Raw genomic sequence first — 13,298 nt, 5'->3', positions numbered from 1 at the left:
CGTAAGAGACTTGGGATCCCAGGTTGATAGCAAACTGACTTTTGACCATCTTATTGCCTCCATTGTACAGAAAGCTTTCTACATGGTCCACCTCATTAGTAATGGTATCTCATCCAGGGACAAGATGGTCATAACATCCCTGTATTCTTCCCTTATAAGACCGATTATCAAATACAATGCCCCTTTTGGCATGTACCTCACAAAGCACATGCAGCAGCTGGATAGACCACAGAGATTCCTCACACAGAGAATCCAGGGCCTCAAACATTTACCCTACACAGATAGGCTAAAAACCCCATCCCTCTACTCAGTCTCCTACAGACTCCTCAGAGGTGACCTCTGTCTGGCATAAAAAGAAATCTTAGACCCCGCCCTGTTGGGACTGCTGCATATCCGCAAGTCAAGCTCAACTCGAGTAACCTGCATGCGAGACCTCAACCTGGTCTGTGACATCAATAGGACTTGTTGGTGGGACAGATTTGTATCCGAGAGACTCCCCCTTTTGTGGAATAGACTCCCTCTCCATATAAAGTAGAGTACATCATTAAACCTTTTTAAGCACAACCTGGATAACTGGATGAGGAACACAAAATACACACCTACAATTTCACCTATGTCCTTGCTGGACAGTGGCATAGGTTGCTGACTTGTTGGAACATGGGCTAAATTCTTGGCTAGGCTTGGAAGGGCCTCAGGACCGATAGTCTAGTAGCTTCCTATGATTCATAGGTTCATAGGTTCATAGGTTGGTACTAGGCTATCGGCCCTAGGGCTTATACAAGCCTAGCCAAAAGAATTCCCTGGATATTTCTTCCCACAATATTTACTTCTCTGGACTCCTGTCTATCAGGGTGACTGACATGATCCCTGTGGTGAATTTTCTATCTCCCATCCAATCATCAAGGTTCCTTTTGAAGAGGGCCAAAGAGGCATTCTGCTTGACATGTATGGGCAGTCTATTCCAGAGTATGGGGAGTCTCTGGGTCAGGAACCTATCCCTCCAGCATGTTTTGTTCATTGTGATGACAAGGTTTAGATCCCTGGAGCATGTGGCTCTGAGGGATTGGGATTTCTTTAAATGGAGCATGTCCAACAGCTCAGGGTTTGACATGGCCTTGTATGTTAAGCAGAGATTGCCCCTGAGTAGACGATATGCCACAGAGTATAGCTGGAGTGTTTTTAGATGGTCAACATATGGCATCTGCTTTAGGCCTGTGATTCTTTTAGTGAGGTATTTCTGTGGCCTTTCCAGCTGTTCCAGATGTCTTGTGAGGTACATACCAAATGGGGCATTATACTCTATAATGGGTCTAATGAGGGATGAGTACAGTGGGACAATGACCTCCTTTTTTCTGGATGAAAAGCCCTTAGTGATGAGGTGTGCCACATAGAAGGATTTTCTGACTGTTGTGGTGATGTGGTTATTGAAAGTGAGAACACTGTCCACTTGTGCCCCTAAGTCTCTACTTATGTGGTAATTCATGGGTACATGTTTTTTTCCAAAGGGGATAACTATACATTTCTTGGCATTAAACTTGAGCCTATGGCTCTGGCAACAAACATCTGTTTCTGTAAGGACTTTTGTAGAATATCCACATCATTTGGGGATTCAGTAATGGCTCCCAGTTTGCAGTCATCTGTGAACTTTGTTAGCCAGAGTCCCTTAGTGTTGGCCTGTACTTCAGAGAAGTAGATGCCAAACAAGAGTGGTCCCAGGACTGAACCCTGAGGTACTCCACTTATCACTTGTCTGGAGCTGGATTTGGAGTCACCTACTTTTACAGCCTGGGTTCTGTCAGTAAGCCAGTTGGCAACCCATCGAGTGACATAGGGATTTATGCCCAGCTTAGTAAGTTTATCTATGATTCCAGAGTGGGGGGTGGTGTCAAAGGCCTTGGCGAGGTCCAGATAGACTGTGTGGACCACCTTACCCTCATCCACAGCTCTGGAGACTGATTTGAAGAAGTCAGTCAGGTTCAGGAGACAAGTTCAGCCCTTGACAAACCCAAACTGGGTGGGGTCCAGTGTTTGAAGGTTGCCAATGTCTTTTGTTTATAAGTTCCATGATAATGCGTTCCATGCCCTTGCAGATCAGGCTCGTCAGACTGCTGGGACGGTAGTTCCCGGGGTCCAAGGTGGATCCCCCCCTTGTGGAGTGGGATAACTGTAGCTGTGCACCACTCAGTGGACACAAAGCCTGAGGTGAGGCTATGATTAAACATGACACTTAGGTGAGGTGACAGTTCATTTTGTAGTTCATGTAGTACACAGCCTGGGATGTCATCTGGTCCCATGGATGCTGTATTCTTAGCTTTGGAGACTGCGGTTTCTACCTGTTTGGCCATGCTTACCAGAATTTGGCAATCTATCGGTATTGAGATGGGCCCTTTAGGGGGTGAGGGGGGGGGTGAAGTTGACACTAAATCGATCTGCCAGGATATTGGCAATATCCTTGGCATCAGTATATTTAATGCCATTCTGTTGAAGCTCAGAGCAGATCTGAGCATTGCCATTTAGATTCTTGGCATAACTATAGAATGCCTTGTGGTTGTCTTTGGAATCTTTGGCAATTTTATTTTTGTAACTAGCTTTTGAGGATTTTATGAAGGATCTCAGCTTCTTACTGAGGCTGGTGAGGGAGTTTTTTGTATCATGGGTTTTCCTCTTTTCTGCAACAGTTTCTTCCTTCTGTTGTATAGTTTGTTTATAGCAGGGAAACACCAGATTGGCTTCCTTTTTTTGGAGGAGAGCATCTTGGTTCTATTTGGGATGGCACGATTCATGCATGAGTGGATGTGCTCGTACAGTGCCTTAGTGTAGGATTCTGCAGTCGAACTTTCAGATCCCATCTGCATGGGTGTCATGAAGTTTGTCACTTCTGATTTCAGTAGCATGAAGTTGGCTGGATAGACCACAGAGATTCCTCACCCAGAGAATCCAGGGCCTCAAACATCTGATGATCCTATGATCCTATGATAAATTTTCAGTATCAGTCACGTAATGCACATATTTTCTCTCTCACCAGGAACACAACAAATATATGGATGAGGTGGTCCATATTATGAACAGATATAGTGTTTACATTTCACAGAATGTTAAGATCAATACCAAGAATGTGTTCATCAACATTGTTGAGTCATAAAACTGTGTAATCCCAGTCTGTACTAAGTTGCTGCAGTCAGTTATTACATTATTTGCAGATCTCCCCTGCAGTCACAGCTATTGGGTTCTACTCCCATGCCTGCCAACTAAGGCATGATGGCTGTCTAGTTTACTTACTGTACACAAACATGCCTCTCAAATGTCATGATTTCTTGTAATGTAATTAAAGCTGTCTAATCCATCTGTCACATAATTAGCACATTAATTATTACCTGGAATGCAATGTATTACCAAATCTGTTTACAGAACACCTGGGTAGTTATATAAGTCCACATTATGCGAAACTGTTCTGTAAAGTGGTGTACCTGCATTTGTTACTGCTTGACCCATACTGACCCATGCAAACAGCTTGAAAAGTATGTACATACTACATCAGTTATAGAATAATTGTAGTCACGGTACTAAAACCTGACAATACACACCTGTAGAGTATATATTTCAGTGTTTTCAGGGATATAATCTGCAATGTCAGTAATGGAATGTTTCTCTCTCTCTCTCCCCACCCCTTATCTTCATTTATTTATCACTGTTATTTATTATTATGATTTAAGATTAACATATTTTTGTTAAACTAACTATATTTTGGAAAAATGTGTTTCATTATTGATATGTTTGTTATGATTTAATAATACGATATTTTGTTAAACTAACTATATATTGGAAATGTGGTTGATTATTGTTATGTTTTATTTTGCTGCAATACTAACATAGTTGTTAAACTAACTGTTTTGTTGGCCCTGTGGTTTACTTTTTACTGGCATGCTGTTACCATACTAACTGTTATGTTACTTAATTTTGTGTTGCACATGATATACATTAATATGTATTTGGATGAATAAATACGATGTTTGATTCTGTTAATACTACCATTGGTTTGGTTATTACAAATGGTAACTTATTGCTATACCACAGCACATCAAAGTAGGCCGGTTCCAGCTGGTCCACCTACCTTGCCTTAACCAGCCATGGCACTGGGTCCCAGAACATTTGAGACCCAGAACAATGGTGCCCCCTCTGCTGCCCTTGCACTATCTGTGGAATCGGGTTGTACCACCTCAGGGGATGGTGCCTGGCCCCCCCTGTGAGTGGTGATGGAGGGGGGTATTGTCACCCATGCAGAGTTGATAGTCTTGGTGTGTAGGATAGTCCAATGTGGCTATGACTGTCACCTGTGCCGGATTGAGGGCATGCTGCCACCCTGGTGGGGTAGCCTTACCCTGATGTCCAGCCACCCTCAGTGCAGTGATGGAGCAGTGTCAACAGTCCCATGGGTGGGGATGTGAGCCACACTGCTGCTGTCTGGAGACATCTGGGACTTGGATTCCACAACACCTTCCCTATCCAAGGTGTTTACCCCCCTCATGTGTCACATACCACCCCTGTCTGCTGTCTTGTCTGTCTTGTTTGTTTGCAGATGCATCCTCACCTACCCATCTTACCTCCCTCACATACCTATGTCCTTTCCCCAACATTCCACTTTCACCTTAAAAAAATATGCACCTGTCCCAAAAAAAGTATTGCCCCATACATAGCTCTCCATTTCATACACATGTCCACTGGACACATGTAATTTGGTCCAATTGGCTTGACACTGCAGCTATGTTGTCCTCACCCCTTTCTCTGGGGTTTGAGAATTCAAATTCATCTACAAATTATGATAAAGTGCACAGTTGTTGCTGTACAAAAAATGGATAGCTATGGTTCTTTCCTACACCCTTCCTGCACATCCCTCCCTGCCTTTTCACTATGTTTTCCCTCTGTTTGCCCCCATTTCACCACTTTCCTATCTCACTTTTTTCCTTTTCTTTATATTTTTAGCGTGGAGGTGCAGGATGCACCACGTTGCACAGCTTCATTAAGCTCAGCTAAATAGAGCTATAATGACTAAGTGTTTCTAACATTGTAAGACACATGTACAAAATAAACACCTCTGCCATGTTTCAAACCCAAGCCCATCACACCTGCAGCACACTGCATTAACCCACCATGCAACTCTTACTTAAAACAGGTGGTTTAAACAAAACATAGTAGTTGCCAATTACATTCATTAGGCATGTTTCAGTGGAGCTGTGCACTGAGCTGTACTGTGCAAACAGAAATAAAAACTAATGGAATAAATGGGAGTGTACCTTGGATTCTGGTGAAAAGTATACAACTAGACAGCCAAAAACATGATAATGGATGTAACTAAGGTCTGTGATAGAAGGTAATTGTGCCCTTTTATCAGCAACATGTAGAAAGTCACCTAGCTAAGGCATTTGTGGCAAAATACATATTCAAATGAGACTCTGGTGCAGAAATACATCTATATAAAGCCACAAACATACTGATGGATGTAGTAAATGTATGTCACAGCCTGTATGTGTACACATATATCTTGCAAATACAGTCATTGTAGCAGTGACTCAGTAACTCAGTCTGTTAAATGCCTTGCATGCAGAACATTTTTGCCACACACAGTCCTGGGTTCAAATCCAGTGTTGTGTTGCATTTCAATTACATTATTGTGAAGACAGCAATTAATGAACAACTCATGCACTCCTTATCCACACAAAGCATTGCAAAGTAAATAAATGCTTTTCACTGCTGGAAGTCACAGGCCTGCAGGTAGTGACACACATCACATATCTGTATAGCATTACTATATGTTGCCTAGTACTCTGTTATTGATACAGTTGCCTAACATGCATACCCTAAACACATACCATAATTGGTGTGTAAAGGGTACTCGTACCCTGGCTCTCCCTCTCCAACAAGGCTGACATGGATATACCTACAGCTTGATGTCCTCCAAAGTGTTCACACTCAGTGCCCATGTCTACTACCTGCAGCAGCAGCTGTAGCCTGTGGTACACACAGCTCTATGTATAGGTTTCTGCTACAGACCTACCCTCTCCAACGATGTAGTCTCCTCACCCCAGTAATGTCGATCTCAACAGCTAAGAATGGGGTCCTGTTCTACATAAAGACCTTATATATTGCACAGTGGTTGTATGTCATTGGTTAATGATAGTGCAACTCAGCTGTTTTGGCTGCAATTAGCATATCAGAATCACAGACTGGTTTAGAAGCAATTACCTGCTAATGAGAAGCATGTTAAAATGCAAGCAGCTGGCTATGGACAAACATGCTACATGAGACTTTCCACACAGCACACCTTTGCAAAACAATACTAGTAGCACATTTCAACAGAGAAGTACTTACTCCACCAGGTATGTGACTGTTTTTTGTGTATAACAGAATGCAGATGAGAGAATAGAGGTATGGGGAATAGGGAGTACAGCAGTAAGCCTGTCTTAGACCTGTGGTAATGGTATGTCATTGATACCCTGCTGTCTTACACATACAGGGGACATACATTATATGGGTCTATATCAAATCCTCGAAGAGGTGTTGCAGCAAACGCCTCTTCATCGACACATACACAACGAACACACAAAACTGCAAATGCTGACATCAGCGATTTCTTTCCCTGGGAAAGAAATCACTTGGCCAGCCCTGTATGTTTGCCATTTTCCCCACTGTAGTGCGATCTCAGAGTTGGCATATTTAGTTAGGGGGGTGTGAGGTGCAAAGTCCCCAATGTTGTTATGTTTGTAATGATGTGTTTATGTTTTGAGGCAAGCAATTTCTTTCCCAGGGCAGGGGAAGAAATTGCTGATGTTAGCGTTTGCGGTTTTGTGCATTCTCTGTGTATGTGTCAATGAAGAGGCATTTGCTGCAATGCCTTTTTGGTGATATGATATAGACCCTATTATATCAGGGTTGCATCGTCTTTTGTCATTGTAGCACACTGGTGTTGTTGGACTGTCCCTATATAGTGATCATAATAGCACACTGCTATTTGTCTGGCAGTGGCCTTATGACATATTATTCGGTGTCTGGCCTTACAGGACACACCACAGTGGACTGGAGTGTTGGATGTATGATCATACAGCAGAATCTCTCATGGCATAGAGAGGACTACCTCAGTAATGATAATATCTTGGTTGTATCCACACACATGGTATGTTGTCACACTTTCGGGTATGACATGTGTGAGCAAGCAGTGGATAGTGCCAACCATTTTGTTCTTGCTGTATCTGCACATAGCGGACATCCATGTATTTGATCCTGTGATGTGTTCCCCTTTTGGTGTGTTTCAGGACTAATGTATCACAGAAGGCATGCCCCCTTCTCAGATGCAGAGAATGAAATAATACTTCAAGGACTATGACAGCATCATCACATCCTCCTATCCACGGAGAGGCATAACAGGGAACAGCAGGCTGCATTGTGAGCAGACCTTGTCTGGGATGTGAATGAGACTGGCCACCAGGATGGGACATATGAGCAGGTTCAACACCTCGCTACAGACATGGTGAATGCTGCACGATGAAGGGCAGCTGATGTAGCCAGGGATCGTGCTGTCACTGGTGGAGGGCCTGCAATGGAACAGCCACTCATGACCACTGAGGAATTCCTGGCAAACTTAGGGACACGCGACAGCTCCCAAGCATCCATCATACCATACATCATAGAGATGGATGCCACAGTGTCCACAGCAGAGGAGCATGCAGGTAAGCTTACTGTGATCACCACTGTAATACTGTAGCAGTCATTCTGTCAGGTTGTGCATACCTTTATGTGGGTGTCAGGTCTATGTGCTGTGGGAGGTGTTAGCTCAGTTGTACACTCATACTCAGAATGTCAGCAATACATCAAGTAACACAGTAGCTACTGTACATGTGAGATATATGCAGATATTACCTTGTTGTGCTGCAATGTGCAGTGGTACTGAAATTATCTCACCCTCACCTTTTTACAGGTCAATCAGGAGTTGTCCAAGGTCATGTTCCTGCTTCTGGTAAGCTTGATACTGTTTTGTTATGGAACATACATATGCTATTAAGGGTAAGGGCCAGGATAATGCCCTACTTAGAAGTAATGTTGTGTATAACCAGAGTAGAATGTTTGTATGTTTCAGTCTGGAACAGTTACCTAAGTTTCCTAGAGTGGGTAATCACAGCAGTGTAGCTGAATGAGCAGAAACATTTTTGGAGTTATAGTTCAGAGTGAATAAGCCTCCTGGTGTACATGAGGCAATTAATCCGACATGCCTTGTACATACCAAAAGGTTAATGGTACATACTTTAGCCATTGAAACTTGTATTTGTATATATTTGTTAAGGTAGGTGTACTGGGTTTTATGTGCTGTTTTATCAGGTATAGTGTCATATTACATGCCTAAAAGGTACATTGTACTGGCCAAGTGCCACATGATTTACCTGGTGTGCTTGTTATAAAGGCCTTGAGTCAAATGTGCATGTTGTTATGAGGAAGTCTGTTGTGTATGAAAGTGGAGATGAGAGGATGTGAGAGTGGTAATGCAGTTGTGGATCCTCATTATTATGACTCTTTTTGGATTTTCCATACATTATAGTGCACATAGTAATGTACTGCTTTTGTTCATAGGTTCATAGGTGTGTACTAGGGTAATGGCCCTGGAGTCTTTACAAGCCTAGCCCATAGAAGTGCCCTGGCATCATGCAGCCCCAGTGCCTCTATCAAGTAGAGCCACTGGAGTGATCCCCAGGTTGAACTTTTACTACCCATCCACTCACCAAGATTTCTTTTGATGAGGGTCAGCGAGGTGCTCTGCTTGACATGTATGGAAAGTCTATTCCAGAGCACAGGCAGTCTCTGGGTGAGGAACCTGTCCATCTAGCATGTTCTGTTCATTGTGGTAATGAGGTTGAGGTCTCTGGAGCATGTGGTATGGAGGGATTGGGATTTTTTTAGATGTAGCATTTCTAACAGAGCTGGGTCAGACATGGCTTTGTAAGTCATTCAGAGGTACATGCCAAATGAGGCATTATACTTGATGGTTGGTCTAATGAGGGAAGAGTAGAGAGTGATGATGACCTCTTTCTTCCTGGATGCAAAATCCTTGGTAATAAGATGTGCCACATAGAAGGACTTTCTGACCACAGTGGCAATGTGGTGGTTGAAGGAGAGGTTGCTGTCAACCTGTGTCACCCGATCTCTTATAATGCCTGCAGTGTTCAGTGGGCTCCCATTAATGTGGTAATTAGTGGGAACTGAGTTTTTACCAAAGGGGATGATGACGCATTTTTTGGCGTTAATCTTAAGGCCATGGTTTTGACACCAGTCATTGTTCTCAGTGAGGCCTTTCTGTAGGATGTCTGCATCACTTGGGGAGTTAATAATGGCTCCCAGCTTGCAGTCATCTGCGAACTTGGTCAAGCAGAGTCCTTTTGTGTTGGCCTGGACTTCTGAGAAGCAGATGCTGAACAGGAGAGGACCCAGGACCGATCCCTGTGGGACTCCACTCATGACTAGTTGGCAATCTGACTTGGAGTCCACTACTTTCACACTGTGTGTTCTGTCTGTGAGCCAATTTGCAACCCACCTAGTGATATAGGTGTTGATGCCTAGTTTGGTGAGTTTATCAATAATTCCCAAGTGAGGAATGATATCAAAGGCCTTGGACAGATTGAGGTAGGCTGTATGCACTTTATGCACTGCCTTACCTTCATCGTGGTTTCCACAGGTGACCGGGGGGGTGGAGATTGGGGTTTCTCCTCCACACCACCTGATGTCAGTGTCCCTTCAGACTCTGATGATGATGTTGGTGGCCACAGTGAGGCACAGGTGTGGTTGTTGTGGGCTGAATCTATCCCAAAGGTTGACAGCCCTCTTCTGCCCTCATTGTCACCACATACAGTCAGTATGCCCACACATACTCAGTCCCCACAGCCTCATATATGGGAGAGTCAGAGCATGGAGACATTGAACAGGCCAGTGTGGTAACTATGGCTTCAGTGAGTGTAGACTCTGGCCATAGCCAGAGAGCTGGTGAGGTCACACACAGACGGATTGACAGGGGTGCTCATTGGAGAACTGCTGTCTGGCCACCACTTGCTACAGATGTTACATCATGGTCCACTCTGTGCACATTTTGAATGGAACACCAGATGTACGCTTACGGTTATGGATGCAGCATAGTCTGACATCCGTGACTGCCTCCACCATATTGGGGACACCCTGGATTGGTTCACTGATGCAGTGGACAGACAGTGGGTTGGGACAGTATCTTTTTTGGACCACACATTGTCTGTGATGGAACTTGTGACTGGAGTTGGGTGTTGGACCCGTGGACATAGGTCAGCAACATCATCTGCTGAGAGCCCATGCAGCCGTGCACAGTTACACTCTTGTAGTGGCAGTACATCCAGCACTACAGAGGGGAGTGTGCTGTCCATACCATGACATGGCAGGCCATGGGCAGATGGTCCTGGGCAGTTCCATGGGGGACATGGTCCCAGCAGACAGCAGTCACCATCAGGTTCTAGCACCACATCTGACCTTGGGCATGGTGGTGCCAGTGCAACTCCTGACAGAGCCAGTCCCAGTGTTCAGGGCCAGAGATAGTGAACTGTCAGCTCTACCATGTATGGTCCACAGCTGTCCAACATGCACACATGTGGGGCTAGCACTGAGCTTGTCTGTGTACATGCACACACTCACACACCACTGTCACATGCAGATAACCTAGAGTCACACATGGCACCTCTCCATGCTCCATCTAGCCTGCTCCCCTTCCTTATTCGTACACATGTTGTCAACCATTTGGGCCAGTCTAGGCCTCCACCACCCCCACACATCACCCTGTGCAAGTGATGATACCTGTGCCACATCCCTGTCATCCTTCCCATTGATGCAGAGGAATGAAGTTATGTGTCTGACATCATACAACGTAAGGTCCAAAATGTACATTGTGTACTCGTGACACATGCCAGCATACAGTATATGTTGGTGACCACAACAGTTGGCATGCAAAACAATACTGCATTACACAAGTACATGTCAAGTAATATAGTCCCCTCTGCATCAGAGGGGACTATATACTGTATGCTGGCATGTGTCATGAGTATACAATGTACATTTGTGGACCTTATGTTGTATGATGTTGTACAGGCGATATTGTTACACAATGACAGGTATGTCATAGACCTGTGTTTGTTTCTGTTGCAGGCATATGAGGGGATAACCATTGGACACAAGGTGGCAGTGAAGCAGCAGAGCATGGCATGGCAGCACAGCAGAACTATGACTTCAGCAAGGTACAACAGTATACGTGAAACCATATGTTCAGATCTGTATAACAATCTACCAAGGACAATGGCAACAGTCAGCATACTCATGCATTCATAAGTTGTGATAAGGTCTGCTACTGAGCAAGGTGTGACCTTGCTAAAGTGCAAATGCTCCCTATTTGTAGGGAGCATAGTAGATGAATGACTCACTGTAAGGACATTAACTTACTATGTGATGTTAGTTTTACATGTTTGTGAGAGTAATTTGTCTAGCAGACATAAACACACCCTTGAAACACACCTTGCCTAATGATACACAGAGCACCTCAGTGCACCTCAGCACATGCTATCTGTTTGACTGGCTGGGCAGCCATCATCACAACACACAGTGTCTGCCTGAGTCCCTCTTGGACTTGGGCAATATGTGCTGGTCCTGTACCAAGGGATATACAGATGTCTCTGATTGTGAGGGCTGTATGGCCATTATGCTAGTTATGTTCACATGTTCAATGGCCCCATAAGATGATGTATACAGCTGTAACAGCCTCGCACACAAACATGGCCATATTCAGGCTAGCACCACTTCCCCTCACTGCATACAGGACACGCCAAGGCACACACATACTGCAAGTCGGCTTTATGTAGATTAGAACACTTACCTATGTACTAGTGCACACTACAGATCACAGTACCCAATGCACACAGCACAACTCATGTCTGCTAGTACTATCAGTTTATCACATATAATGCTTGTTGATATCAACAAGCCTTGTTGTGGTCAGTCATTTGGAGGGCCACATCACCTGCTGCAAATAAAATGATCCAAAACCTTAACTATGTCTACATTACAAAGGTTATCATATGTATATATATATATATATATATATATATATATATATATATATATACATATATATACACATGCACCATGTTGGGCAGAGTGAGATCAGAACCCCTACCTATCTAGGCTTATTCACTACAGATCACACTACTTACGGTACACACCACAGATTAAGACTTATTACTACACTGTCAGCTGGTAGTCTTAAGGTGGCTGACATCATCAGGCCTTGTAGAATATGGCAGTGTGGAAGCCAGCAGCAACGTACGTGCCAAAACGTATATAACCATTGCAGGTGGATACCCCATGAAGGGATGTCTCTTGTTTTGCAGGGGTATATATGCACACACACTCACACAAAGTGGGCTGGAGGGAGATTAGAACCCCTACTTATTTAGGCTTATACACTATAGATCACAGTACTTTTCACATGAACCACAGGTTCAGTCTGTTGTACATGTGATTGCAGGCACAGTACTTGTGCATTACACAAACTAGGTTTGTGCTGAATAGCATCCGTGGCCTGCAGATTGATATAGGTTCATACTGTTATCTGCATCTAGTATCCTAGCAGTGAGATAACTGATTTTATCCTAGCTATGTGTGTAAAGTTACCAGTATGGCCATATGTGACCGCTTGCAGTTAGATAGGTGACACTGTAGGCATGGACAAAGTACCTTGTCCATAAGTGCATTGACACCGTTATACATTACACCAACTGCTCACTTGTATCCGTCTTCGTGGTGACATCCAGCAGGCACAGGGGTCTGTAGGTAAGTGGATTATGTAATGTTGCACCCTTACTTTGGATCCTTTGAGCAACATTATGGCTGTGTGATAGTGCAGTTTACTCACCATTATTAGAGTATGTCAGACAATGCAAACATCCACACGCATATTTCTGTATATAATAGGGATGTATATATAAATGTAGCTGTGTGTTTATAATATGTATATGTTTTCTGTAGGTATATGGGGGGAGTCTATGTATCATTTTAATATATATATATATATATCAGTGGCGGCTGGTGACTTCAAATCAAAGGGGGGCTGCAGGAGACAGCTGAATGGGTGCGGTCAATGGGGAAGGGGTGTGGCCAACTAGAAAGGGGAGGAGCTATGCTCAAAACCACAAAAACTAACTTTAATTCCTGGGTGCCAAACCATCATTATGAGAGTCCAATCAAGACAAAAA

The sequence above is a fragment of the Protopterus annectens genome, chromosome 4.part0 (assembly GCF_019279795.1).
Source record: "Protopterus annectens isolate FY-2018-M chromosome 4.part0, PAN1.0, whole genome shotgun sequence".
In the NCBI taxonomy this organism is placed as follows: Eukaryota; Metazoa; Chordata; order Ceratodontiformes; family Protopteridae; genus Protopterus; species Protopterus annectens.
This window is presented reverse-complemented; position numbering follows the sequence as displayed.